The 24630-nt window shown below is 38.6% G+C and overlaps 1 non-coding gene across 1 annotated transcript; it reads left to right on the top strand.

The window, feature by feature from the left end:
* The first annotated feature begins 77 nt into the window (after nucleotides 1–77).
* On the top strand, nucleotides 78–24136 carry LOC105229070 (mucin-5AC). Its single transcript, XR_007422887.1, has 13 exons — nucleotides 78–1116; nucleotides 1186–1575; nucleotides 1647–1930; nucleotides 1996–2225; nucleotides 2280–2525; nucleotides 2585–2714; nucleotides 2830–2846; nucleotides 4478–4502; nucleotides 4567–4653; nucleotides 4700–4895; nucleotides 5176–5739; nucleotides 6458–6572; nucleotides 16503–24136. It is a non-coding gene; the product is annotated as a mucin-5AC (transcript).
* Nucleotides 24137–24630: the final 494 nt, after the last annotated feature.

Raw genomic sequence — 24630 nt, 5'->3', positions numbered from 1 at the left:
ATATACAGAAAGTACTAATCAAATAGCGGTGTCTTTTTCTCTGGTTACATTCAATGTAAGCGATTTGTAAATATTGAATGTGAGAGCGAAATAGGCATACGGCAGGTTTCCCGTGATAAAAACTTGTGTGGCACACAAATTCGTAAACAAATGAAGCCGTTACTGGAATATTCTGGCAACGCTGTAAAACGAAAAAATTATTACGTACACATACATAATTGCGATTGTTCATTATTTTATGCGGTAGAGAAAAATTTGGTTAAAAATAAACATTTAACTTATAGTGTTTATGATAATATTTATAATATAATAAATCGCGTGGTGTTTAATAGTTATTTCGGAAAATACCATAGTTTGCCGTTTTATGTGTTTAAATATAAGAAAGATAAGTGCAATCAGTGCATATATGTATACTACATATAAAAATTGCGCTGGTAAATTGGTGTAATTGTACTTCAGCGAGTTAGAAGCCCGTCCATCTCGCTCTAGCTTAGGTTCCTGAAAATAAAATTTATCGCGTTATGTTTTGATCGCTCGAATCGTTTAGAATACAATACCTGTAATGTTGTAATTTTCAGACAGGAGCAATTAACTAAAAGTTCTATGAAAAATTAAACGCATTTTATTGCATTGGAAATCAGTTAAATTGTTCTGCATGTAAAAAACAGTTCGAAATGTATCAACACATTCAGTTACGAAGATCGTCGAATTGGTCTTCTAAGCCCACTTCCCAAAAAGTGGACGGATTAAATGCGTATAAAGAAAAGGAAGTTATTGAAATCTACGATGACGATGATGTGCTGGTTTTAAAGGAGTTGTCTAATAAAATGGATGAACTTGAAGAAGTAATATTAGTTGAAGATGATGATGCTTTAAGTTTACCACAACTAAGTAATGAGAGCTGGAGCGATTTCGTGGATGAATTAACAAAAAAATACGAATATGACGCGCTTCAATCAACTTCCGTACCTCAGACCACTAAAGCAAAAAGAAAATTCCATATTTCTGCTCGTAATCTATCACGAGCACAACGAGGTTATGCCGCAACTACAGATGATAATGTGATCAGTATCAGTAGCGACGAAGATGAACAATCTAGTACAGTTCTACCTACAGGTAAAACTAAATTGCATTCTTTAACATACCTCCCATATATATGTATTTAAATAAATTTGTTATTTACAGAGCATACACATTCTTCGAGTACGGATTTCTCGTCAACGATACAAGTACCAGCGGCTACTAAGAGCTGCAACTCTCCGTCGCAGTGCGAGTTGTTAAAATCAGTAGTGAATGAAGGTATTAAGAGTTTAGAAGAAGAAAATAAATTGGACAGTGGTCAGTTAATTGAGCATAGTGCAACAGCAGCACCCGAAAGAATAAATAATGAAACAACTCAACAAAGTACTGAGCCAATTTCAAACTTAACGCTGCTTGCGGCAGATGCGCAAAACCCAATGCAGCACAATGTCATGACTGAATCAAATAGCAGTACTGCCTGCACAGATAATATAACATTATCAGAGTCTTTGCGGAGCAAGGCCCCTAGTCTGAGCAAACATAAAGGGTTGTCTGGTAATTATTCAACTTCAACTCGATGATTGTTTGATTTTACAATTAATGTGTATGTGTTTTAAATTTTTAAGGAATCAACAAAAAGTACCATGACATTAAACGTAGAACGTATAAATTGACATTTCATCAAATTTTACAAATCTTCGACATTGAAAAGGCGGCCCTATCAGCTATAGGTGCAGTGCCTGGTGAACCTATAGAGTTGGACTTTCCAGATCTTGATATGAGAGAGTTTGTAAAAATAGTCAAAAATTACCAAGAGACAGAGTCCGTAGATGATGTGAGACACTTATGGACGCAGATTAAAAGTTGGTTAAGCGCCATGAAGCCAGCATATGGTACCACTACAAATTACGTAAGTTCAATATCAAAAATTGTTAGAACCATAGAAATCTATGTTTTGATTGCTTTTCCTTTTAGACGAAATATCACAAAAAGTTAAATTGGTACTTATCTGAGTTAATGGCACAATATATCAAATTCGAAATAGAGCACAGCATACAAAACGAAAACTACTATAAATTGAAAATGGAGGCGTTGATGCATACCGTATCCTCCTTGCTGAATGATGATGTTAATTTGAAAATTTTAACTTTGCTGCGCACAAATTTCCCCGAAAGGCCCAGCAACTTTCTGGATGATCTCTTCAAGTAATTCACACTATAAGTAATTTTTACAATTCTGCTAAACTAAATACATTACAGGAAATTCTTAACCCACCCGCAAGTGCGTTTGGAAAATAATGACTACGGTATTTATCGGCTGAAAGTGTTAGCTTTTCAAAAATGGATGCACTATTCAAATAGAAAAAAGGAAGATATAGTGGATATTGCGATTAAGGAGGGTTCTGCTTATCTACCAAGACTGGTACCAAAAAATACAGAGGATCCATTCTATAGAGTTGATTACAATGTTCAGCTAATTGATGATTACGATAAGCAAGGCACAAGGTGAATATTATTTTTTAATTGTGACAATAGAGTTAAAAAAAATGATATTTAAATTTTAGAAAACTATTGGCGGAGAACGTTAGCATTGATGTGCTAAAAAATACAATTAATAATTATCTGCTGGTGTACGAAAGGCAACTATTTGATGATGTCGTTTACAGATTATCGCGTCGTCAATGTTTGGAGCACGTAAGTAGTCCGAAATATGTTCGATTTAATTGCAAGTTGAGCAGCAGCATCTTCGTGATGAGCATAAGTTGCAAAAATAATATTGTGTTGAGCAATAACTTACGTTCTATTCCAGTTGCTAACACGATACCAGTTATCATACACGAATTAATTAAGCATAAAGTATTTCAAAAATCTTAATTTTTTTTTATCTAAGTTGAACGTCGTTTCGTATTGAAACAATGTAAAAATTAACAACTATTGTTTTACATATTTTGCTTTACCTCAAATATCTAAGTAGCCATTTAGATATTCATGAAAAGTTTTTGTTGTACAAAAAGTAAATATTATTTGTATGGAAACGGTTATCATATTCAATGATATATGGTTACTAAAGCTTTAAGTTTACATGTTTGAAAAAATATTTTTTACTATCTATCGTAAATTGAATTGAAAAATTAGTTCGTCGTCGTTAGTCGTGAGCCGCCAACAGCCGAAGTTCTCTATAGCAAATGTTTGAAGATAAAAGAATTGAATTAAAAAAAAAAACAATTAAAAAAAATTAAATTCAATGTTTATAATTTTAATTTTAAAATAATATTTTTTTATATACATATGTAGAAATAAATTGAATTTAATTAAAAAAAATTGAATTTAAATTCATAATTCAATTCAATTATAAAACTTTAATTATTATTTTTTTTTAATTAAAAATTTTACTAGTTCGTTTATTTCTTAACACCTGACTCATAACATATCTAGAGTTTATTATCTTCAATAGTTCGTGTTACCTCAAAAATAGTCAGGTTGTTTTGAAAACTGTTCGCTATAGAGAAATTCGGCTGTATCTACAATAAACACTGAAGATCCAACTCTAAATTGTCTTCAATCAACACTGAAGTCCTACTTTTAAATCGTTTACAATCCCAACAACAATCAACATTTAATGTCTACAATCAACAATTAAAAAAAAAATCTACAATCAACAATCCAAAAAACTCTACAATCAACAAACCAAAGAATTCTACAATCAACATTAAAAAAAAAAAAATGTACAATCAACAATTCAAAAAATCTACAATCAACAAACAATATTTAACACACTTGTCTACAATCAACAATCCACTAAGGAATATCAGCAATCAACATGCAACCCTAAAAGGTCTACAATCAACATTTTTTTTTGTAATCAGCTGTCAACATTTAAATCTGCAATCAACATGAAAATATCAACAATCAACATGAAAATATCTTCAATCAACAATTCAATTGAAAATTCCACAATTTTAAAAACTACAATTAACCTTTAACGATCAACCATGAAGTTCCCACGACCACACGGTCTACGTTACCAAAAAAGACTCTGATTTTTATCTGACCAAAGATATTATTATTAAGGAAATGTTTTCTACCGCTACAACTATAACAACAACTTCGAATACAAGTAACATAAATTCTTTAGGGCAATCTGCTAAACATATAGCGCTACAGTTAAGAACTTCAATACCTTTTTCCAGCAAAATCAATATTTTCAAACACCCATTTTCCATTACTTGTAGTCTCCAATTAACAATCGTTAAGAAAGCAAAACGAAACGACATAAAAAGAAAGCCAAAAAATAACTTCGAAATCTAATTTCCAAGCAAAGTACAAAATTACTAATTTTTGTTATAATTTATTACAAAGTACAACAACAAAACTTAAGTAATTTAATTGAAAATATTTTCACGATATTTTCCTGAAATAATATTTTCAATTTCTAAATTCCATCATTCAACGAATAGGAACGATGCACTGAAAGCTGAGGAAGTAAAAACAAAAAAAATATTTATTTATAAGAATTATAAATATATTTAATATCTCTTTTATTTAGAGACAAACGCCGGGCGTACCTCATCTCGCCTCCAGGGAGAAAGCAATGCATGCGCAGGTACAGCCCGAAGGCGATTACATTGAGGACGTATGTGCGCCAATGTAATCATCGACGAATGCATTAAACACACAACCATAAAAACAAGCAAGCAACGTCGAGCTGAGCAACGCATTTTCCAGTCGGATGTGATATACGGAAAAGTAGATTAAGAGGCCCTGTAGATTTAATATATGTAGGTCTTTAGTTGCTAAGTCCTAATGTGATATTAGTTTAAGTTGTAAATCCTTAAGTTCTAAAGATATTTTTCGCACGATTCAACCGATGATGAAGCTGATAAGGATTAAAGTGAAAGTTTAAACATCGAAAAGTCAAGTAGAATCATTAAAAAACGAAACCAAATTATTTAAGCGCGAATAGCACGAAAAACAAGATCAACGTTACAAACGCAACCGACAGACAACCGTCAAACCCACACTACAATAAAATGATGTACTCGAACATACGTTAATTCATAGGAAAATACCATCTAAAAAAGTCGACACAATTGTATTGGACTCCGGACTCTGAAGATGAAACCAGTACGGCACCTGTGGACACTGATGAAGCGAGAAACAGCGAAATGGAGAGACTCCACCAAGTGCTAGCAGAGATCTCGTGCAGTGCAATGCAAGTGCTTACCAAAATGCGCTCGATGTCGGCACAGTGGAGATTTTGGAGCGTCGCGAACTAGATCAGCCGGTTGTTATGGGTGAACGTGGCTTCCAGCCGGGAAAACTGCTGCTCGGCATCGATTATAGCGACGATGAGAATGAATGTTGCGTGGGAATTTCGTTGTTGGCAGTGATACTGGTGCTCATCATATCTACAACGGTATCATTATACCGATGATTGGTGGCTATTAAAAGTGGTAAAAGAGACCATCTCATCTACAGCAGTCTTTCAACGCATACAGTGGCTTGAGAAAGGAATTGCAGCAAAAGCTTTGATAATTATCGAGGCGACGCCAGATGAGCTGGCTGGACTATCGCTAGTGACTGCGAAGTATATGAGGAGGCTGCATCTACGAAATCAGCTTTGACGCATACAAAGGATGCGGAATTGCTGAGAGATGTGTGTGAGCCAATTCCTAAACTTACGAAAAGTTCGGACATCAATCAGGATTTAATGATGGAAGTGTGTTAGCCAGTTTCTGAACCCATGAAAAGGTCGGACATCGTTGGGGACTTATTGATGGATGCGCGTCAGCCAGTTCCTGAACTCACGAATAGTTCGGATGTGGACTATAACAAAGACGAAAAAGAAGCAAGCAGAACGGTTGTGGAAACTAAATCAGCTAAAATTAAAGAAGACCTTTCACCTGATCAGTTCTCGGACGAAGTTTTACGTTTGTGGCGAAGCTAAGGAAGAAGTTACTGCATTGAGAGAGCAAACGTTGCACGACAGTCGAGTCTACGTAACCGGAACGGACCCAAATTTTAATCGGCAGAATATTGCCGCTACAACAACAACAGCAAACGGTGTAAAAAGCACAAAATAATACTAATTCGGAGAAGACTGAAGAAGTTCGTGCTCAAAGCGAATCTGCTGACAATTTATCTGAAAAAAAATTAGTTCCGAACTTGATGCTGGGAGCTCAACTAAAACCGCAAAAATCAAAATATTTTGAAAGATGTCTCGGGTTTTGATGAAGTTAAGATATAAGAGGTCGGTAAAGAAAACGCACGAACAAACATATTTGAAGGATGCAATGAACCTAAAGATGATCAATTTCAAGTCTATGTGTTTCGAAAACGGATGTTCTGTCAATTATGGATTCTCGAGACAAAGACACTGCTGCTACCAATAGTGGAAAGATCGAATTCTGACTTAAATGAAGAAGAAAGGGACATAGGTGAAGATATCGAATGTAATAGCAGAAGAGCACACAAAGGATATGGAAAGTTTACTGAAACCAGTGTAAGATGTGGATAACGGTAATAAATTATAATTACAAGAAAAGGATAACGGCTGAAGGAAGGGAAGGATAACGGCTGAAATGATTATGGATCGAGAGAAAGGGGAGACACTCACTAAAAGAATAGATAAGGGTAACTTAGAAGTTGGAAATATGGATACTTAAGAATAATATATTTTACTAATACAATTTTTAAAAGCGAGGAATCGGGATAATCTAACACGCCCCTTCAAAATTTACGTTGATCAAAAACAAATACTAATATAAATAACAATACTTATATAACGTGCGTCGTGCATACTGGAAAATTACATTTAAAAAGTCCATCAATTTTTGATTAGGTTTAAAAAAACCAATAATATTAATACGACTTAAATTTTAAAACATTCATTCGATTACTCAGATTTGTATTGTATCAATATATTCTGTACAAGACTCCCATTTGATATCTAAAATTTTTGAATCGATCTTCAGATAATCGTTTCGTCAGAATATCGGCCAACTGTTTATCTGTATGAATATTTTCTTCTTCTTTATTGCCGTAGAAATCGCTTACGTGGTTATAGCCAAGTTTACAACAGCGCGTTAGTGATTCTTTATTTTCGCTGTTTGGCGCCGATTGGTGATTCCAAGTGTAGCCAGGTCCTTCTTCACCTGTACTTTACAATGGAGTGGAGGCCTTCCTCTTCCTTTGCTTCCCCCGGCGGGTACTGCGTCGAATACTCTCAGAGCAGGATTGTTTTCAATCATTCGGATGACATGACCTAGCTGGTTGGATCCCTGGGGAATCGGGTTCACCATTTCCTGGTTTTACGCTTTCACTGCCATTCAACAGGTTGGAGAAGTATTCCCTCCATAATTTCAGTATGGTCTCGGCATCAGTTACTAGACTTCTACAAGAGTATGCTCCTTGAAACCTACTGTTAGTCGCCGCATCTTTTCGTAAAAATATCGAGCATTACCGCTGTCGGCCAGCTTTTCACTGCTACACGTCACTCCTCATCGTACCAGCTACCGATGTTAGAACCTCGGAGCGTACGCATCGTCTATCATAATATGCTAGAGCTGGTTCGAACCGGAGACAGTCAGGTAGTTTAAAGAATTTTCCTATGCTGGAATATAGTACTACAGATAACCATACTTTGGGCCCCAGCGAAGTCGATCAGCCTCAACCCATTTGGGGATGTTTCATCGTGGAGGTTGAATTTACCGACCGTAGTGCTAAAGATACATTATTTGCTCACCCTGGCGTCAAGTGTCGCCAAGCACAATTTTGGCATCTTGGCGGAGGCAGCTCTCATAGGTGCGCTCCAAACAGTCATAGAAGGCATCTGTGGCCATATCGTCCATCTCTTCCGTCGAAGCGTAAATCAGTGATTTGTTGAAGAACTTCGCTTTGATGCGCTAGATGTTTATCCACCTAGGTGAATGCCAGAACTCGGCGACGGAGTCTCTCTCACACCGAATTTGCCTCCTTCATATGGCCACTGTAATAAATGCCACAAAGACCTACTCAGTCTCAATCCTTGTCCCGTCGATCGCACTTCTTGGACGGCGGAGATGTCAGCCATTGCTTTTGCGAGGACATCAACCAACTGGGCAGCTGCATTTTCCCAATTAAGGGACCGGACATTCCAGGTGTATGCCCTTAAATCGTTGCAGTGGCCGTCAACAAAGAGGGGATCTCTCATTCGAGACTGTTTTCTTCATTTCATTTGGGTCTTTTTTACGTGGCGGATCTCAAATCAAGCGCACAACCCTGGGCAAAGGATGTTTCGCCTTCTGAACTTCTACCCATGTCTTCATCTTCCTGTATGAATATACTAAGGTCTAATTAACTATTTTCAATTTGCTTTCTAGAAAAATGATACTTTATATCAATATGTTTTTATTCTTCTGGGAAGAGTTTTTTGCAATTCATATACTTGTAGAAACTTTTATCGGCTGTACTACGTACTAGGATAGCTGCAATCACTGTGAGGGAGAGTAAAATTCAGATTCCCACAGGGTGGAGTTCTACCCCCCTACCACTGAGCCTAATAGTAGATGATCACTTTGAGTTGCTCACGTTCGGTGCAGGGGACACTGATGACATTGTCATAATGGCACTTATGGAGTGGTTGCGTTTCAGGGGCAATGTGCACTTGCCCAACCATGTCATGCTGGATCTAGTGATGAAAAAGGCAGCGAAACATGTCATGCTACTCATGATAGCAGAGGGTTTTGGCAAAGGGAAGATAACGTCGTCTCAACAAGTGAAAGCCTTAGGGAAGACATACCACTGACCCTTCTTCCAAGAGATGGCGTTACGAAGAGGATAAACTTCAAAAAGAAATTTAGAGTTACTCTCTGCAATAAGGCGGAGTAGAGTGATTCCACGCTCGACTTACTACTGAGGGGCAGCACTATCCAGTGGTTCATTGACGACTCGAAAACACTGAAAGGCATTGGAGCTGGCTTTGCAGTACCGCATACAAAACTATTACAGTATGCAGAAATCAATCTCCATCGCAACTAGCGTATCGCTATAGCCAAGCGGCACTAAAAGCGATCTCAGCTTATGAAGACAAATTGCTATTACTGGAGAAGTGTGTAAGAGGACTGAACTGCCTATCAGTTTGCAATCGTGTACAGTTGATCTGGGTGTCGCAGCATAAAGGGGTAGTCGCCAATGAGCTCAGCGACAAATTAGACCGCTCTGCGGGGGCTTTCAGGATGATGGGACCAGAACCATGTGTTGCGGTGGGGTTCCACACCGTAAAGGAGTTGCTCCGCGGGGAGGAGAGAGTGGGGAGCACTGGCAGTATGCAACAGGACGCCGAGTTACTGGGAAGTTACAACCTAGCAAGGTTTTGAGATATGACCAACATCCCCGGAGACAAATTCCGTCTCCTTGTCGCTCTCTATACAGGGCACTGCACGCTCAATAAACACTTGTCAAACATGGGCATAGTCTTTTCTGCAAACTGCCGGTATTGCGACTTGAAACAAGAAACTCCAGAAAATCTGATTCTAAATTGCTCAGTAATTTGTAGAAGCAGGCTCAAGGTCCTAGAATCCTTTTACATGAACAGGGATCACATCACCTCAGTCGCGCTCAGGAAGGTCTTGAAATCTTTAAAGGAGTGGTGGACTTTTGTTACCATATGTGATATAGGAGGGTCACAGTGCAAAACCTCAATTATTTTCAAACTTTATATCTACCGCTGCTGGCCGCAGTGGCTGGGCAATGAACTCATGCGCCAGCAGAATGTTACAATATAAACAAAGTGTATGGCAACATTATTGCATTCTTATAAGCCAGTTGTTCTTTTTTTCGCAAGGTGGCGCCAATTGGAGATTCCAATCGAAGTCGGGTTCTTCTAATCAGCGTAGCCGCTGTCTTTTAACTCGCCTAACTATGTCAATGTCGTCGTATATCTCGAACAGCTCATCTTTCCTTCGAATGCGATATTCGCCGTGGCCAATGTGCAAAGGACCATAAATCTTGTGCAGAAGCTTTCTCTCGAAAACTCGTAACGTCGACACATCAGATGTTGTCATCGTCCATGCCTCTGCATCATACAGCAGGACGAGAATAATGAGTGACTTATAGATATAGATTTTTATATAGATATTTTGTTTTTGTTCGTCGAGAGAGGACTTTACTTCTCAATTGCTACCTAGTCCGAAGTAGCACCTGTTGGCAAGATGTCATCTGCATGCGTCAGCAGTTGTACACTCTTATAGGAGATTGTATCTTCTCTATTCAACTCTCCAGCTCGAATTATTTTCTCCAGTAGTAGATTGAAGAAGTCGCACTATAGGGAGACATCTTGTCTGAATCCTCGTTTGGTGTCGAACGGTTCGGAGAGGTCCTTCCCGATCCTGTCGGAGCTTTTGGTATTATTCAACGTCAGTTTACAAAGCCGTATTAGTTTTGCGGGGATATCAAACTCAGACATCGCGGCATAAAGTCAGCTCCTTTTCGTGCTCTCAAAAACAGCTTTGAAATAGACGAAGATGTGGTGCGTGTCGATTATTTTTTTACGGTTTTTATCCAAGATTTGGCATATGATGAATAGCTGGTCAGTTGTTGATTTTCCAGGGCTAAAACCACATTGATAAGGTCCAATCAGTTTGTTGTCGGTGGGCTTTAATCATACACACTGTACGCTCGATAGAACCTTATATGCAATGTTGTGTGGTCTCCTTTTTTGTGGATTGGACAGACTTAAGTTTCAATCGGCTTCCGACTATATCTTGTAAAAAAGCTGATGCATGCATCTTGTCAGTTCTTCGCTGCCGTGTTTGAATAGCTTAACCGGCACCCCATCGGCCGGGTAATTGCTATTCGAACTTCTTCATGGTTGGGTAATGGAACGTCTGCCCCATCTTCATCGATTGAGGAATCGGGTTCACCATCTCCTGGTGTAGTAGTGTTCTCTCCATAATTTCAGTTTGTTCTAGGCATCAGTCACCTCTGGGGTTTCTACAAGAGTAAACTCCGGTCTTAAAACCTTTTGTTAGTCGCCGCATATTTTCGTAGAATTTTCGAATATTACCCATGTCGGCCAACAAGCTGTCAATCTTCTCTTTTTTCTGCAAATGCGTCTCGCTTCCCTTTTCAATTATCGGCATCTATCCTATACCGCACGTGTTATGGTCGATTGCAACGTTTTTTCTCCACTGCGACACGACACTCCTCATGGTATCAGCTGTTCGATTGCCTTTTGGGAAAACCAATGGTTTCGTTTGCATCTGTACGTAAAGGGCTTGAAATGCCATTCCACAGTTCCCTTATACCGAGTTGCTGATGCTCTTAGAGAGCAGGAATGCAAGTCGAGTAGAAAATCGTTCGGCTGTCTGTTGTGATTGCAGCTTCTCAGACCTTCCTTGTGTTTGTTCACGTGCGTTTTTTGCTGCACAGAGGCGGGTGCGTATCTTGGCTGCAAAAAGATAGTGGTCCGAGTCGATGTTAGGGTCTCGAGGTGTACGAACGCCTAAAACACTGGGGACGTGTCTTCCGTCTATCACAACATGATTGATTTGGTTGGTGGTTTTCGAACCGGAGACAGCCAGATAGCTTGGTGACTTTTTAATGCTGGAATCTAGTACATCAGATAACCATATCCATATCAGCAAATGTTGAAGAACTTCGTTCTGATGCGGATTGTGAATGGGGTGAATGACAGTACTCGGCAATGGAGTCTCTTAGCTTGTACCGTCCATCGCATTTCTTGGACGGCGGTGATGTTAGCCTTTACTCTAACGAGGACATTAACCAGATGGGCAGTGGCACCTTTCCAATTAAGGGATCGGACATTCCAAGTGCATACCCTTAAATCGTTATACTTACTACGTTTGCCGTGTTCGTCATCAAAAGGGGGTTTCTCTTCCTAGGTTATACATAGGTAATTTTTCATAGCGATCGTTTTTTTCGTGACGGGCCCCAACCACCGCGTACAACCTTTAGGAGGAATGGCATTCTCACTTTAGCTCGCCTTCAAACGGATATTCTTTGGCTACCCAGAGGATACTTCATCTAAGACCGGAAGTCGAAATGAGCTGATGGAGCCATATGTAAATGAATCGTTGCTGGCCACTCCCAAGTAAATGGCTCTCAGAGAATTTTTCTCAGTTGCGTGAACTTCTACACATGACTCCATTCTTCTAAGTCAATATATGGTGTGCTATATTTACTTTTGTTTCCTTGTACTACTTCGCCATGTTTAGAGACTTTGACACCTTCCGTATGAAATACAATTGTCATTCCAGATTTTGCATTTTTCTAGGAGAGAACAAGTTTTCCGGAATATCAAGGCAAGACAAAACATTTTCTAGAGTAATCAAATTTTGTAAATTTTATACGTTTTGCTACACCCTTCTATTTATATATGACCTATTTTTTCATAATGATGACACTTTATTATTATTATTTTTACTTTAATTACTAGAGGACCAGTCCACGCTTCATTGTGGCTGATACATAGATAATACTACTACTACCATTTATATGATTTCTATTAGTTGGATTATAACAATTAGTTAATGAGATATAGCATTTTTGTGAAGCAACTTGTGTTAGTTTAAAAAAAATGGATCATAAAGCATTTCGTGTGTCAATAAAGCATTGCTTTTTTTGGAGAAAATACTGTTGAATTTAGGCTCAGGGAAATCCACCGTTGAGTTGCTAAGTAGGGGTTTCGCAAGTTCATAATCCAACAAAAACAACTAATTCTGAGAAGTGTTTAAGTACTCTCTAATGCAATAAAGCCGAATTTTTGCGTCAGTGATAGAAATATACTATTCACTGGGGGTGTTTTTTTACGTGGCGGGTCCCAAACCCAGCGCACAACCATATGCAGGGGATGTTTCGCCTTCTCACGTTAGCTCGCCTTCAAACGGATGTTCTTAGGCTACCCAGAGGATACTTGATCAAAGACCGGAAGTCGTGAGCTGCTTGAGTCACATGTAAAAGAATCGTTTCTGGCCACTCCCAAGTGAATGGCAATCAGAGAACTTTCCTCACTTGCGTGAACTTCTACACATGACTCCATCCTCCAATATACGCTACTTCGGACTGAGTAGGCAATTGAGAAGCAAAGTCCTCTCTCGACAAACAAAAAACAAACTCTATAAGTCACTCATAATTCCCGTCCTGCTATATGGTGCAGAGGCCTGGACGATGTCAACAACAGATGAGTCGACGTTGCGAGTTTTCGAGAGAAAAGTTCTGCGAAAGATTTATGTCCTTTGCGCGTTGGCCACGGCGAATATCGCATTCGATGGAACGATGAGATATATGACGACATTGACATAGTTCAGCGAATTAAAAGACAGCGGCTACGCTGGCTAGGTCATGTTGTCCGAATGGACGAAAACACTCCAGCTCTGAAAGTATTCGACGCAGTACCCGCCGCGGGAAGCAGAGGAAGAGGAAGACCTCCACTCCGTTGGAAGGACCAAGTGGAGAAGGACCTGGCCTCGCTTGGAATATCCAATTGGCGCCACGTAGCGAAAAGAAGAAACGACTGGCGCGCTGTTGTTGACTCGGCTATAATCGCATAAGCGGTGTCTACGCCAATTAAGAAGAAGATAGAAATATACATAGCTCCATCATTTCCCACTGGAGTCCAATCGACAGTCATTCTAGTGAACTGCACATGATGAACTGGTTCTCAGGCATGGAAAAACGAAAAAGGCGGCTGGAAAGGTTGTGACATCAGTCTTTAGGGATGCACGTGGTATAATACATACTCAACGACTGATTACTGAACCATTTATAATCTATTTCACTGCGTATTTGGTTGCAGTTCTTTTCTTCTATTCCAAATACTTAGCAATTGTATTATTTTTGAGGAAAAAATGGGTTGAAAAACACTCTTTAGCCATTCTTCAAATGAACTGCGAGACGCACAACAGTCGAAAAACGTTCATGAATTGCAAAAGTAAATACCCTACAAAGCGCTTTATTGCAGTTCACGTATCGACCGTATCGTTCAAGACCAATAACCGCCATATTGGTTCCTTTGATGACGTACTTACAAACGTATTTTATAGATTACACCAAACTGCAATACTAAACATTGATATGAGTTTTGAATGTGAATTAGACAACAGTGGAGAATATAGTACGATCCATATGTTGTCAACTTCGATATTCACTACTCTAAGTTGTATGGTCGTCTGATGAGCTACGACGATAGAGTAGATATCCATCATTTCCAGTTTGCGATTCCGAAAGAAAAGCAAGTGGATAGTGTTTCGTGTATTTATTGTTAGACATACAAACCGAAGTGGGATTGTGGTGTCCGCAAGGTCCATGAACCATATTGGTTTTCATCACTTCATTTAATACTGGATCTTTTTCTGCATCAGGAATTTCCGCAGAAATGATTTCATCAATTTGATCTGGTGGAACCACTATCCAGCATCCAAGGAAGAACATCGTAACTGTTTGAAAAGTACTGCTGTGACAACGTGACGATCGCTTGCTGATTGACCCCGATCCATAATTCCACAAGTATGTCATCGCATCCTGGGAGTACTCGTTCATGTGCCTTGGCATTGATGGCCAACCGATATTAGCGGGACCTCTTCGTGGCTTCGTAACAAATTTCAATCTGTAATTGGTCACTTCTTTTGAAACACACATAAAGTTTTCACTGAATAATTTTCAATTTTTTTTTTTTTTTAAATAGCCAGAATAAAAGAGCAAGCTACCGAAATTGAACGATTCAAATAATTTACAAATCAAAATATTGAAAAACAAAAGAAAAAATAATTGTATGAAAAAGGTCAATTTTTGGAAATTTCCAATTTTTCGACTTTTTCTTATGAAATTTTTTTTTATTTCTGAACCTTTCCAGGTCCACAGCGAACAACTTCTGAAAATTTCATGAAGATTGATTTCGCCGTTCTCGAGCCTTAGCGTTACTAACAAATAAACATTCATTTTTACTTACATATGTACTTATATACATATGTATGTATACAAAATAAAACGCTTGTATGGGAAAAAGAAAAGGACTGTTCTTAGGCGTTTTCCAACAACTTTCGTAATTTTTATACCCTGAACAGGGTATATTAAGTTTGTCACGAAGTTTGTAACACCCAGAAGGAATCGTCGGAGACCCTATAAAGTATATATATAAATGATCAGTACGTCGAGATGAGTCGATTTAGCCATGTCCGTCTGTCCGTCTGTCTGTCTGTATATATACGAACTAGTCCCTCAGTTTTTAAGATAACGTTTTGAAATTTTGCAAACGTCATTTTCTCTTCAAGAAGTTGCTCATTTGTCGGAACGGCCGATATCGGACCACTATAACATATAGCTGCCATACAAACTGAACGATCGGAATCAAATGCTTGTATGGAAAACTTTCACATTTGACAAGATATATTCACGAAATTTGGTATATATGATTTTCTAAGGCAACAATGTAATCGCCTAAGAAATTTTTCAGATCGGTTAACTATAGCATATAGCTGCCATACAAACTGAACGATCGGAATCAAGTTCTTGTATGGAAAACTTTCCCATTTGACAAGATATATTCACGAAATTTGGTATATATTATTTTCTAAAGCAACAATGTAATCTCCGAAGGAATTTTTCAGAACGGATTACTATAGCATATAGCTGCCATACAAACTGAACGATCGGAATCAAGTTCTTGTATGGACAACTTTCACATTTGACATGATATATTCACGAAATTTGGTATATATTATTTTCTAAAGCAACAATGTAATCTCCGAAGGAATTGTTCAGAACGGATTACTATAGCATATAGCTTCCAAACTGAACACATAGTTACTAACAGAAATGCACCTGTGAAGGGTATTTAGCTTCGGTGCAACCGAAGTTAACGTTTTTTCTTGTTTTTTACATAAGAACGTTCTCCTAATAACAAATACAACGAAAAAAGAATTAGTGAAATCGGTCCAGCCATTCACGCGTGATGCCGTGACAACGGAAAACGGGTTTCATTTATGTATATACATATGTATATATGTACGTATAGATTTTTGAAATACTTGTGCTTAATTTATTTTTAAAAATTTGTGGTGTTATTTTACGAAATTTCCTTGTATCGTGTTTTTCGCCGCAGAAATAATATAATAATAATATTTCGCTTTACCTTTTAAATGCTTAAACAATAACTATTAATTGTTACAATTTTACTTCTACTGTTGGTGAAGGCGTATACTATTAAAAAACACACCTTTAATATTTAACTAAAATTTCTAAACAATAACAACATTATAATTTGATTTTTAATTTCTTTATTATTGTGCTCTTGCAACACAAAGCCACGCTCGAATGATGCAATTGAATAGAATAAAATGTAAGAATAAATGTAGCTATGAATATTAAAACGTAGTTTTGTATAATATTATTTTTGAAAGCGAGGAAGAAAGATATTCCAACAAACTTCAACAAGGAGAAGGGAAAGACGCACAAAAAATAGCCAAAATACTCAAGTACCTACAGCGGTCGCAGCAGAGAAACCTGCAAAAACATTCTCATCACCTGCTGTTAAAAATGCCGAGAAGCAACCCGTATTAAACATGCCTAAGGTGAAACCCGCAATAACATCCTCATCAACTTCTGTTAACAATGCCGAGGAGGAAAAGCAACCCGTATTAAGCATGCCTACAATACCTCCGCCAGTCACAGCAGAGAAACCTGCAATAACATCTTCATCAACTTCTGTTAAAAATGCCGAGGAGAAGAAGCGATCTGCATTGAGCAAGCCTAAAATGAAACCTACAATAACATCCTCAACAACTACTGTTAAAAATGCCGAGAAACAGAAGCAACTCGTATTAAGCATGCCCACAATACCTCTAGCAGTCACTGCAGAGAAACCTGCAATAACATCCTCATCAACTTCTGTTAAAAATGCCGAAGAGCAGAAGCAATCCGCATTAAGCAAGCCTACAATACCTCCAGCAGTCAATGCAGAGAAACCTGCAATAACATCCTCATCAACTTCTGTTAAAAATGCCGAAGAGCAGAAGCAATCCGCATTAAGCATGCCTACAATACCTCCACCAGTCACAGTAGAGAAACCTGCAATAACTACCTTATCAACTTCTGTTAAAAATGCCGAGGAGCAGAAGCAACTCGTATTAAGCATGCCTACAATACCGCCACCAGTCACAGCAGAGAAACCTGCAATAACATCCTCAACAACTACTGTTAAAAATGCCGAGAAACAGAAGCAACTCGTATTAAGCATGCCTACAATACCTCCAGCAGTCACTGCAGAGAAACCTGCAATAACATCCTCATCAACTTCTGTTAAAAATGCCGAAGAGCAGAAGCAATCCGCATTAAGCAAGCCTACAATGCCTCCAGCAGTCAATGCAGAGAAACCTGCAATAACATCCTCATCAACTTCTGTTAAAAATGCCGAAGAGCAGAAACAACCCGCATTAAGCATGCCTACAATGCTTCCAGCAGTCACTGCAGAGAAACCTTCAATAACATCCTCAACAACTACTGTTAAAAATGCCGAGAAGCAGAAGCAACCCGCATTAAGCATGCCTACAATGCTTCCAGCAGTCACTGCAGAGAAACCTTCAATAACATCCTCAACAACTTCTGTTAAAAATGCCGAGAAGCAGAAGCAACCCGTATTAAGCATGCCTACAATACCTACAGCAGTCACTGCAGAGAAACCTTCAATAATATCTTCATCAACTGCTGTTAAAAATGCCGAGGAGCAGAAACAACCCGTGTTAAGCATGCCTACAATGCTTCCAGCAGTCACTGCAGAGAAACCTTCAATAACATCTTCATCAACTTCTGTTAAAAATGCCGAGGAACAGAAAAAAACCGTATTAAGCATGCCTACAATGCTTCCAGCAGTCACTGCAGAGAAACCTTCAATAACATCCTCAACAACTACTGTTAAAAATGCCGAGAAGCAGAAGCAACCCGTATTAAGCATGCCTACAATACCTACAGCAGTCACTGCAGAGAAACCTTCAATAACATCTTCATCAACTTCTGTTAAAAATGCCGAGGAACAGAAGGAATCCGTATTAAGCATGCCTACAATACCTCCAGCAGTCACTGCAGAGAAACCTGCAATAGCATCTTCATCAACTTCTGTTAAAAATGCCGAGGAGCAGAAGCAATCCGTATTAAGCATGCCTACAGTGAAACCTGCAATGGCATCCTCTTCAACTACTTTTAAAAATGCCGGGAAGCAGAAGAAACACGTATTAACCATGCCTAAAGTGAAACTTGTAATAACAACCTCATCAACTTCTGTTAAAAATGTCGAGAAGCTGAAGAAACTCGTATTAAGCATGCCTAAAGCGAAGCCTACAATAACATCCTCATCAATTTCTGTTAAAAATGTCGAGAAGCAGAAGCAACCTACAATACCTTCAGCAGTCACTGCGGAGAAACTTAAAATAACATCCTCATCAACTGCTGTTAAAAATGACGAGAAGCAAAAGCAACCCGTATTAAGCATGCCTACAATACCTCCAGCGGTCACTGCAGAGAAACTAACAATAACATCCTCATCAACTGCTGTTAAAAAAGACAAGAAGCAAGAGCAACCCGTATTAAGCATGCATACAATACCTCCAGTGGTCACGGCAGAAAAACCTACAATCACATCCTCATTAAATTCTGTTAAAAAGGACGAGAAGCAAAAGCAACCCGTATTAAGCATGCCTACAATACCTCCAGCGGTCCCGGCAGAGAAACCTACAATAACATCCTCATCAACTGCTGTTAAAAATGACAAGAAGCAAGAACAACCCGTATTAAGCATGCCTACAATACCTCCAGCGGTCCCGGCAGAGAAACCTACAATAACATCCTCATCAACTGCTGTTAAAAATGCTGAGAAGCAGAAGCAACCCGTATTAAGCATGCCTACAAAACCTCCAGCGGTCCCGGCAGAGAAACCTACAATAACATCCTCATCAACTGCTGTTAAAAATGACAAGAAGCAAGAACAACCCGTATTAAGCATGCCTACAATACCTCCAGCGGTCACTGCAGAGAAACCTACAATAACATCCTCATCAACTGCTGTTAAAAAAGACGAGAAGCAAAAGCAACCCCTATTAAGCATGCCTACAATACCTCCAGCGGTCCCGGCAGAGAAACCTACAATAACATCCTCATCAACTACTGTTAAAAATGCTGAGAAGCAGAAGCCACCTGTATTAAGCATGCCGGATCTCGAATGGGTTTTTGAGCCGACTATGTCTGATGAACAAATTACTGCTGCGTCGTCTAATAACGTAGAACCCGAAGCAATTGTCGACTCTACGACAACGGAAATATTAACAAATCAGAATGAAAACATATCAAAAACCGTCGATGACGTCAGTCCGGAAACTAAACCGCTTACCGCAGCAACTGTGGACGCAGCTGCTTTAGAAAAAGTTACGCCACAGAAGTTAACCTCTGTTCCACAACCACCGAAAAGCGTCTCAACACCCAATGAAACAGCCGAAGTGAATGCCATACTCGCACCCATAATTGTACAACCGATAATACGTATACAAAGTCAAACCAACCGTTTAGAGCGCATAGACCCCTCGCCAAGTACTTCACAGCAAGCTTTCCCGTTTACAATACCGGAAAGTCTGCCGAATTTAATTGATACGCTGGATATTAGTAAAATTGAAGTAAATGATATCAGTCGTCCAGAACGTAATTCCACGCCCACACTCGATGAACTCTTCAAAGATGAATACGAATTAAGTTCATCGAACAATTTGCTCTTAGCTCAGGACACAACTGCGCCGCTTGGAGAACCACCGGTTAAACGTTTGTCTGTGGAAAATGTTAATAAAATAAGAACAACAAATGAAAATTTCGACATGTTGAAGAGGGAAGAAAAGCAGCAGAAGAAAGAGCAGTGCAAGCAAAATGTTTCAAAAACAACCGATTCGCCTAGTTTTAAAACCGTTGGTTCGGTAACAAAGCCAATAGAAACTGAAATAACGACAACGACGATTTCGGACAATGCACATGTACACACGACATCAGAGAACTACAAACACAGTAAACAACAACAACAGAAACCTTTGGAAGTTCAACCTACTAACCAAACGAACATCACGACGCCAAAGGATTTGACTAGCTCTACAACCGTTGATTCGGTACCGAAGTCAACGAAAACTGAATTAACTACAACGACGGTTTCGGACAATGCACATGTACACACGACATCAGAGAATTACACACAAAACGCAGACAGTCAGAATGAAAAGAAAGCTGAAGAAAGTCCTACAAGTAAACAAAAACAGAAATCTTTGGAAGTACAACCAACTAAGCAAAAGGATGACAAATTTTCTAGCAGTGAGGAACCGATTCTAATCTGTAAAGAGACATTAATTGCGTTGAAGAAACTTGAAAGTGCCGCCAGATATTGGGCACCGATTACAATGTTTGACGAGTTTCAACCGCTTTCACCACTTGGAATGATGGAAGACTTTCAATCACTTTCGCCGGGAAGCACGCCTGAAAGGTGTGCTGAAACATATACAGATACAAAATCATCAGCTGAAAAACTGAGAATATCACCAAGACAACTTTTAGAAGACTGTAAGGTAGAAAAGAGTGTACCAAAAAAAATTGAAAAGTCAAAAATTTTGCTCTCCCAATCGAATCAGTCAAACGATGTCCAGCAGTTGTCCACTAAAACTGAATTACCCAAAAGTAGATCCTCCACCACAACGTCTATGACTAAATACGACAGCATCATATGGTCACCGATTGTAATGATGGAAGACTTTCAATCACTTTCGGCGGGAAGCACGCCTGAAAGGTGTACTGAAACATGTATCGATGCAAAATCATCAGCTGAAAAACGGAAAATATCACCAAGAAACCTCACAGAAGAATGCGTGGTTGAAAAGGGTGTACCAAAAACATTAGTAAAGCCAAAAGAGTTATTCTCCCAACCGAATCAGTCACATGATGGCCAGCAGTTGTGCACTAAAACTGTACCCAAAAGTATATCCTCCAACACAACTCCTACGAGTAAATACGAAAGCACCGTATGGACACCGATTACAATGATGGAGGACTTTCGATCACTTTCGGCAGAAAGTACGCCTGAAAGGTGTACTGAAACATATACAGATACAAAATCACCAGCTAAAAAACGGAAAATATCAGCAAGACAACTCATAGAAGACTGCAAAGCAGAAAATATTGTACCAGAAGCATTAGAAAATTCAAAAGATTTACTCTCCCACCCGAATCAGTCAAATGACAGCCAGCAGTTGGGCACAAAAACTGAGCGACCCAAAAGTATACACTCCCCCACAATCCCTACGCCTAAATACGAAGGAGGGCGCGTATGGTCACCGATTACAATGATGGAAGACTTTCATTCACTTTCGGCGGAAAGCTCGTCTGACAGCGGTGCTGAAGATACAAAACCATCAGCTAAAAGACGGAAAATATCAGCAAGACAACTCATAGAAGACTGCAAGGCGGAAAATATTGTACCAAAAACATTAGAAGAGACAAAAGATTTACTTTTCCAACCGAATCAGTCAAATGATGGCCAGCAGTTGGGCACAAATACTGAACTACCCAAAAGTACATCCTCGCCCACAATGCCTACGGCTAAATGCGAAAACAGTCCTATGTCAGTCACACCAAGTAGCGATGAGCATAGCACCTGTGCCCGCACCAGTATAGTGCAAAGTAAAAAACGCAAAGGCAGTATTACAAGCCCAGCCTTAGCGCATGAATCGCCGCCAAGTGCGAAAAGCAATGCCACGGTGGACTTCAACAAAACAAATGAGAATACAAAAGCAAGCAGCCAGACAGAGAGAACGGAAGGAGAAGACGAACACCACACGCTGTCCGTCAAATCAAACCTCAGCAACAACTTAAAGGATCTTCCGATAGCAGACGCAATAAGCAAAAGTGAAACTAAAAAGGATTCTCTAAGCCAAACACCCACCAAATCACCACGCTCTCGAATACCACCCAAACCAATGTTAGCTGTAGCACCAACATTACTTCCTCAAAATGCGAACCGTTTTCATCCATATCATAACTCTCAAACAGCGCCAAATGTGGGAAGCACTCATAAAAGTAAACTGACGCCTGAACGACAACGTCGAGACAGTCTGCTATCAACACCCGAAAATAACTCACACAAAAAGAGGGAAACTGTCAAATCAGCTGATAAGACTACGCCGCAACGCAATGCAACAACACGATCATCATTAATGCAACCACGACTCTCCTCACCAAGGTATCAGTCCTCCTACGGTACGCCACCAATAATTACCGACCCAGCATCGGCTAAGCTAACAGCCGAAGAGGAGGCGGATATAGCGCGTAAACTGACGGAATACCGCACCAATTTACCGCCAGCGAAAACTTATGGCGCACATAAAGAAAATCAACGCTTAGTAAATTTGTATTCGGAAATATTGCGCTTGGAGTATGCAGAGCGTGCAATTCGTCGCAAAGCCAAACAATTACGCAACACTCAACGTCTGAAACGCAAACTCCAAACCGAATCGAATCAGGCGCGTTGCAGGATATCCTCAGAGCATAGAGAAAAGCCAGATGCCACGAATAGCAGTAACGGTAATAAGAGAAGTGATGGTGATGGTCATCGCCAGCAAAGATCTAAACAGCAATCACAATATGTTAATAAATTTGGCGAAATCGAAAAATTAGTCGAAAAAGAAAAGGTAACGGAAGATACGGAAGCGAAATGTTCCGTTCCATTAACGGCATCAACGGCTTGGGAGCCCAAAATGCCAACCGGTCATGAATTAATTGAACTCCTCAGTAAAACAAAGAAATCGTAGATCAAATAAGAATGGTTTTCAAATGCATAAGTTGCTGTTTTTGTCCCAAGTAAATGCTTCGATGAGTAAACCAAGAAATTGAAAAGAAAGATTGAGCGTAAACACGAAATGTACAAAATATTTATATAAAAGTTATCAGAACTCAGCTCACAAAAATATTTTTCACATAAGTAGCCGCAGACAAAGACATATTTTCAGGGTTATGTACATAGTAGTTAGTACTATTATATTGTATTCATACCCTGATATACCCTAGGTGTCCATGAAGTTTGTTACACCCAAAAGAAAACGACGGAATCCCTATAAAGTATATATACATATGTACATACATATAAGTATATAAATGATCAGCGTGTCGAGCTGGGTTAATTTAACAATGTCCGTCTGTCTCTCCGTATATAAGCGAATTAGTCCCTCACTGTTTGAGATATCCATCTGAAATTGTGCACATATCCTTTTCTCCCCAAGCAGTTACTCATTTATCAGAGTCAATTATATCGAAGCACTATTGGTGGCCATACAAAATTATCGACCAACAGCAAGTCCTTGTCTGAACAATTTTTTATTTGTCAAGATATCTTTACGAAATTTTACTTGGACAACACTACAATCTCCGGTTATACATATATGTATATTGTTCAAATCGGATTACTACCGTTTATATATATGTATATTCATATGTATATGCATATGTACATAAGTGTCATAGAAAATGACCGTTTAAAAAGAAATTCTTGTATCAAGTTTTTTATATTATATTTGTAAGGGGTACTGCAGCTTTGGTTCAACCAAAGTTAACCTTTTTATCCTTAGTAGCTTCTTTGACTTCGATTTGAAGCTGTTTATAGATTTTAGAAGTTTTTGTTGCAACGCCGATTAAAATGTAGAATTGCTAGCTTCTTTTTATAGGCAACTAACTATCTTATTTTTCTGCAAGTAAATTAAAAGACAGCCAATCATTGTGAACGATAACTCATAAGCCCAATCCCTTTTCGCTACTATGTATACACTACTGCTAACATTTTCCACCATCTTAATTGCAAGAATTCTCCAATTAGGTGCAGAGTATATCACTTTAGTGTAACTAACCTAAGCAGTCGGGTCTATGTAACTGAAATGGACCCGAATTTTTACTCGATTAAGAACTCTCAACTCACAACATTCTTCAAAATTATTCCACCGTTACGACAACAAAAAATACAGAATAAATCAACATATGATGGCATATGGCGAGTAATATTATACTTTGAGCATAACTGTGCTCTATACACCATATGTTTTATTTGAAAAGAAAACAAAATTATAAAAACAATTGTCCCGAAAGGTTCTGTTAGGTTGTTATAGTATTTTTCTCGTGTTTTACCAACAGTTACAATACTTTATGACATTTTACTGCCATTATTTTTATAACAGCGAGTTTGAAACTAGTGTCCATATAAATTCTCTACGGGAGCAGAACACTCATTATGATCGGTTGAACGCGCAAATTGATTTCTTACTCGTAAATATTACGAACGCTTTATTATTGTAAAATACCATTTAAACTACGCTTTGGCATTAAGCCAACATTATAATTATCTACACACATACGTACGAGTCCAATATTAAGAATTAGTTTATATAGCTTAAGCTTATCAAGTTAATTTATATATGTAGCTTAAGAACAAAATTAATATTTTATCACTGAGCAACTAATATTTAATATTTTTTATTATTGAATTAATTCTTTATTGTTGTTTTTTAGCTCTTAAATTGTTTTTTTAATCTCTTTAAATTTTTAAATATTTTCATAA

This window comes from Bactrocera dorsalis, chromosome 5, assembly GCF_023373825.1.
Source record: "Bactrocera dorsalis isolate Fly_Bdor chromosome 5, ASM2337382v1, whole genome shotgun sequence".
Taxonomy (NCBI): Eukaryota; Metazoa; Arthropoda; class Insecta; order Diptera; family Tephritidae; genus Bactrocera; species Bactrocera dorsalis.
Note: the sequence above shows the minus strand (reverse complement) of the source record. Positions and strands in the feature narration are given on the sequence as shown.